This window comes from Takifugu rubripes, chromosome 4 (genome assembly GCF_901000725.2).
Source record: "Takifugu rubripes chromosome 4, fTakRub1.2, whole genome shotgun sequence".
NCBI lineage: Eukaryota > Metazoa > Chordata > Actinopteri > Tetraodontiformes > Tetraodontidae > Takifugu > Takifugu rubripes.
The window spans coordinates 7,529,016-7,535,018 of NC_042288.1; the positions used below are offsets into that span (position 1 = coordinate 7,529,016).

The 6,003-nt window shown below is 42.9% G+C and overlaps 1 protein-coding gene across 1 annotated transcript in view; it reads right to left on the reverse strand.

The window, feature by feature from the left end:
• bean1 (brain expressed, associated with NEDD4, 1) overlaps positions 1–1,781 on the reverse strand; it is a 21,555-nt gene extending 19,774 nt beyond the window's left edge. Inside the window, exon 1 of the mRNA XM_029835213.1 lies at positions 1,253–1,781. The gene's annotated coding sequence lies outside the window, so the exon portion shown is untranslated. The remainder of the gene's footprint in view (positions 1–1,252) is intronic.
• Between the last annotated feature and the right edge of the window lie 4,222 nt (positions 1,782–6,003).

Below are 6,003 nucleotides of genomic sequence, written 5' to 3' on the forward strand. Positions count from 1 at the left end.
GCATCTGTGACATCGCGGGTTCGGCGGGTCACCAAGACGACCCCACAGTCAAAGGTCAGGGGCTCAGTCCTCATTTAGCCCTCACTGCCACCTTTACTTTACTTAAAGGAAAATTTGATATCCTTATTTTTATTGTCATTGAGGACATTCAGGCACTTTAGGGTTATTTTTTAGTTCAGTTTTATTTTATAATAAGTTCAATCTTTCAATTTGAATTAACTGATCATTTTAATGCACATTACCTAGAAAAGAGCTTTCCAGAAAAACACTAACACAGAAAGAGGAAGTTGAAAAGTGAAGTTGACTTATATAGATTGGGAAGAGAAAAAAAAGGTCACTAAAAGTTTTTTTGTTTTTTTTAACCCTCGCTTAACTTTTGGCTCACATACTAATCATTGTAATATTCTGCAGAGTATTCTGGTCTGTGTCCTCCTCTGTACTGTTGTGGTTACTGTAAAGCTCCTGCACTTCACTGCTGAAACAAGAGTTAGAGTGTGTAGGAGGAAGCTGAGCGAGGAGAGATGCGCCTATCCAAACATCCCTGCAACACGCCTACAGTAGTCCTGGAGGGACCGACCGAGTGTGTGGCAATAGTAAACGTGTTCTATTCTGCCTTTATCTTCCTTTAATTTACCAGATATAGAGTCAATGTTTGTTTTGAGGCATGAACAGACAGAGAAAAGGACCACAGCCCACCCACCAACTATAACTAGGATTTTAAGCTTAATTTGGGTAAAACACATATCTGAATCCTTACTGAAGCAAAAATGAGTAAAACACACAAAAGTCTTGTATTAAGTCACTAAAATATGCTGAAAATTCCAAAAAAGAGGCAACAGGATTGATTGAATGATATAGTTAGTTATTATATTTAGGATTACAACACGTAAAACATGACAGACTATAAGTTCAATAATGGAAAGACTTAAATATATATTCTATAGCAAAGTGAGCTTGTATCCAAGTGGCCATACTGCTATCATAGTGAACCTGTTGGGCAACACAACACACATTTAATAATTTAAAATTAACATTGTCAACACATTTTCTCTGTAAATTAATTAGATAATGGCCCAAAGCACCAAACTTCAGGTCAGTCATGTTTGATTCTAACTTTAAACATTTCTGTTTTTGGCATAAATCTTTATTTCACTAGCCCGTATCAGACTTTTTATATCACTTCCCACTGGAACATAAACCTCACTTTGCCATGACAGAGGCAGTAAAGCCCTTTTTCAGGATTGCTTCTTACCTGCAACACCATTGAAATCCGTCCGAACGCATGCAGGAATCCTTTCATGGGCTCCTTGTTAACAACAGTGATACCAGCAGCATCCCACTAAGACCACCCTTCTCTCTCTCTCTCTCTCTCTCTCGCTCTCTCACCCTCTACCTCCCTACCTCTCTCTTTTTCTCTCTCCCTCTCTCCCGGGACTTGGCCCACCTCCTCAGAATAGCGTTTAACTCGCGTTGCGCTCGGCGGTCACCGCCGTGGATCCGTCCTGTCCTCTCAACCAAAGCACCCGCAGGAACATCACATCCGTCATCCACCAAGCTGCACACCCTTCCCCACCGTCACACTCCTTCATCGGTAGCATCACTTGCTGCTTTTCTCCTTTCATTGTCCTCCTCCGGATCCGTCCTCACGGCATCCTCGCCCTGTCTCTGCGCCGCGGTCTCGCCTCTGCAGCCCGGTTAAAGTGTGTCACGCTGGTGCAAGAGGGAGAGCATCATCTGTCCGGAGCGAGCATATGCTGACACTGAGATAGGCAGCCAGGAAACCCCTCCCCCCCCCAAAAAAAGAAGAGGAAAAAAAATCCTTTGCTGTCAGGAATCAGGACAGTGACTCAACCTGCAGAAACTGTGCGTGTCCACTTTTCATCGTGACCGTCCTGACTGGCAGAGCCCTCAAAGGATGTTACATAAATGATCCATGCAGTTGGAATAAAAAAAAACAGCCTTCACTGAGTATGCATGCACATTTCATCTGGACCATTTGCAGCAAGAAAGACATATTTGTTTTTATCTGATACCAGAGGCTGTTTGGCTCCTTCCAACTCATTGATGATTGTTCTGAAGTCATCCAAACTAGCAATGAGATGTTCATGAGCTTTCACACCAGTTGTTTGAGGTTTATTCATCTTTTCTCAGCTGAGGGATGGATTCTGCAGTTTAGTGGCCCAGGAGTGGAGGGACGATGCAAGAAACAAGTAGAGAAAACAGTTCTATCCATATATAACAATAATTTCAGGAAAATCAGCTGAACTTGAGATTCTCTGAGATGTTCACGGTGGTGGATCATCTTTGACAGCTTGAACATTTACAGCAGGAGTGATAGTTGTAGGTGGCAGAACAAACATTTAATCCTGATATGGCTGCAGACCATAAAATCACTCCTGGTGGAAGCAGGATTAGCGGCAGGATTGAGCCTAATTGCCACTGAGAAAGTGTCACAGGGATGATCACATTCATGCATTAACAGCAGAATCAATAGATAAGTATAAAGCTTGAGAAAAAATGTTTATCGTTTTATCCTGCATTTAAAATAGTCAAATACAACAATGGGTGAATGATGTGATGTATGAGGTGAAGGTGAAATGTTATAGTTTATACATTTTAGCCTGACCAGGTGACTAGAAGAGCGGAGTGGGGCTGAAGCTGCTCTCCAGTCTAACAGGCGTAGTCAGAGAGGAACACAGGAGAATTCTATATAGAAAACAACAAAAGACATTAGTTTCCTCAAAGACATTTTGCAAAAACAAGTTCTCAACCACCTATAATAACCTAGCTGAGACCACCAGAGGACTGATTTCAACCAGTTTTTCAATATATGTTGGAGGGTTGGTCCAAGAAGTTGTCGTCTGTCTGCGGAGGCTAATTAAATTATTTCAGTTGCAAAAAAGTGCAGCCTTGTGACAGAGAGGGAAGGGCACAACTGAAGTTGGTTAACCCCAGATTATTAGAAGTAAAGATGAGGCCCAACCTGTTATATATAATATATCTGGAGTGTTTTTATATGTCTGTGGCAAGCCAGACCATGGATCCTTGATCAAGGATCAGACAATGTTCTCACATTTCAGTCATTCTGAGGACGCAGTGGCTCAAAATGTGATTCTCAGAAATCGGGTTCTTCACTACTCCACGTGTCAAAAAAATTAAATGAAATGCAGAAAATCCCGGGTGACTTTAGATTTTGACCGCAGGGTGGCAGTAGAGCAACACCAGTGTTCACCAGGTCTACCTTTTTCCTGTTCGAAAGGTTTTATATACTTTAAAATGCATTTTTGAGGCTTGGATTACAAAAGACTCAAAGCAGCTTAAACATAAATACTTTCCTTTGGGCAAGGTTTGTAAATGTCAAAAGCCTATGAGGAATATGGACAGATCCGATTCTTGATTAGTTAACGTGCAATTTGCAAGTTTTATGAATACAATTTTTCAAAAAGTCCATCATTTCTTATTAACTAAACTCTCTTCTTTGATGTGAATATTGACATTACCCATGCCAAAAACAACGGATTACACTGGAGAAAGGGGATATCTTCACATTGTTTTGAGCGTTTACAGACTGGATCCACCAGATGATAGATTACCGGTTCTTTTCTCCCCTAAAGAGGACTTTAATGTGTGCCAACATCTGCCACACTTGTGATTTGCAGTGGGTATTTTGAGCTGAGATTTGTTTGTCAATGTGTCAGTGGGGTGTTTGATGCAGGTCTGCTTTTGTGATGGTTCACTGCAGCGCTTCTCAGACCAGGACCGAGAGCCAGGTCCATTTCCACCGGGCCTCCGCACGGACGGGGGTAACCAGTGTGTTTGACTAATCCTGGCTGATGTCTCCTCTGTTGAGGGAACAGAACCCCCGAATCTGCCCAAACCATGTTCCACCTACTTAGCTACAAGCCTCTATGAAGGAGCGAACACGTCTGCTTTACACATAAAGGACGCGGAACAAAAGAAGCCCAAATCCTGATGTGAGGCACAGGTGTGTCAGTGATACAACACTCCATTTTGAAGAAAAGCTGGTCTTTCTTCAATGAAGTGGTTTTAAATGAAATAAAGGGAATCGGGCCATCTGACTGAGTTGCTGTTACTATATCAAAATGACATTTAGGAGACTTTTAGTTCATTGTGGTATTTTTCTCTTAAAAAGCGGGTAGTTTTAAAAAGTAGTCAGTCTGTCGAACTTCTGTTAATTGACGCTTAGTCCCGAGTGCAGGAATGCAGACTGGACCCACCCACACACACCCACCCACGCTTATCGAAGGAAGAAATGCTCGTAATAAGCTCATATTGGTGCATGTGCATTGTCGCATTAGTATTTTAAATATCTGTCACTGCAAGATTTGCAAGTACAGTAAATTACAGTCGTCTGCAGTGGTCTTCAGCTAACAGACATAACTGGATTAGACGCTGTAGACGTCGAAACGGCTGCCTGCCTCAGCTCTGTGTGCGTGTAAACACGGCAGCCCACTTCAACATTTCGACTTTCTTTGATCGGCCTTCAAAGGATTATCCATTGACGGTGGCCATGTAATCATTTTCCAGGACAAAACATGCCACAGTTTAATAGTCTGGTTTTGGAATTTAACTTGGCACGTTGCCGCCAGCTGGTCGTGTCCTATCCTCGCCACAACTAGATCAGAGTTGAGCGAGGTTGAGGGAAGGAGGGAAAAAGTGGAGGAAATATGTCATTTTCCCTGGGTTTCTGCACCCCTTCTCTCTCTCTCTCTCTCTCTCTCTCTCTCTCTCTCTCTCTCTGTCCAAGCTCTCTCCTTTTCCTTCAGACATCCGTCAGGTCTTCCAGCCATCCTCTCCGCCTGAATAACTGATGCCAGAACGAACTTGGTGTGTGTTGAGACGCCGTGAAAGCTTTTTGAAAGCATCTCTGTTTCTAAATAGGTGTTATTTAGAGCGACTCTTCTCACATGAACTGAGCTGTGTCAAGGTGGCTCTGTCCACACGCACGAGTCGGAGCTGATTTAACATGTCCAGACAACAACACCCTCTCTCAGCCTTTTTAATTGACTCTGTGTATATTCTATGATGGTTTTCCCCCCTCACTTACTGCCTGTGGTATTCGTCCAAGCCAGCTCGTCCACATGGCTCACAACGTGCACATTTTGACAGCTGGACATCAAAACCGTTAGTTAATCGTGTTGAGAATCGATGGGAATGAATCTCTCTCTCACGCATAAACCTGCAAATGAAGACGTGTTCTTATTCTAAAGCCATTTGTCGACATGATCAAAATCCCCAGATCTTCCTTTGGGAAACGTGTCAGTGCGGCCCCGGCCGGGCTTCTCACGCATGTTTTACCCCTGTGAGCCTGTCAGGTCCAGTTTACACGCCTCATATGGATGTGATCAGACCACCAGTATACATGAATTTGTATTTGGGCTGAAGAAGAATAAAATATCACTGGGGATATCCTCTGACTGACATCGGGTCACGTGTCAGGAATCAAGGTGGAGGAAGTGTTGGATCCGTCTTGGTGGATCATTTTACACTCGTGGCCGATCTTCATCACATGTCTTCAAAAAGCAACCGGTAGAACCGCTGGTCAGATGTCCTCATGTTGAACATTCTCTTGCTCTCTCTTCACCTCCAGAAAATGACCTTTGACCCCACTGAGCTGCTTTGTTTTTTTCTTAGCATCTTCTGTATAACTAATGTCTTTGCCTGTATGGTGGGTCTGTTCATCTCTTCTTTGTCCTCGCCCCCTTATACAAGCCTGGTCCTGTTCAAGGTTTCTTCCTGTTACAAAGAGAGGTTTTCCTGCCACTGTTGCTCATTTGAAGGTCAGGATCTGGATTTCTGTGAAGTCCAGAGACAATATTTGATTGTAACAAACCCTCTCTAAGGCCCTCTATAAGTTGAATTGTAATGTAATGTAATAATTCATTTCAGTTATCGAACTGAATCTTTGTTCATTTCGAAATTCCAGTCATGCTTAAATTCCCAAGATGGCAAAACCGACCTCAATGCACATTAATGAACCAT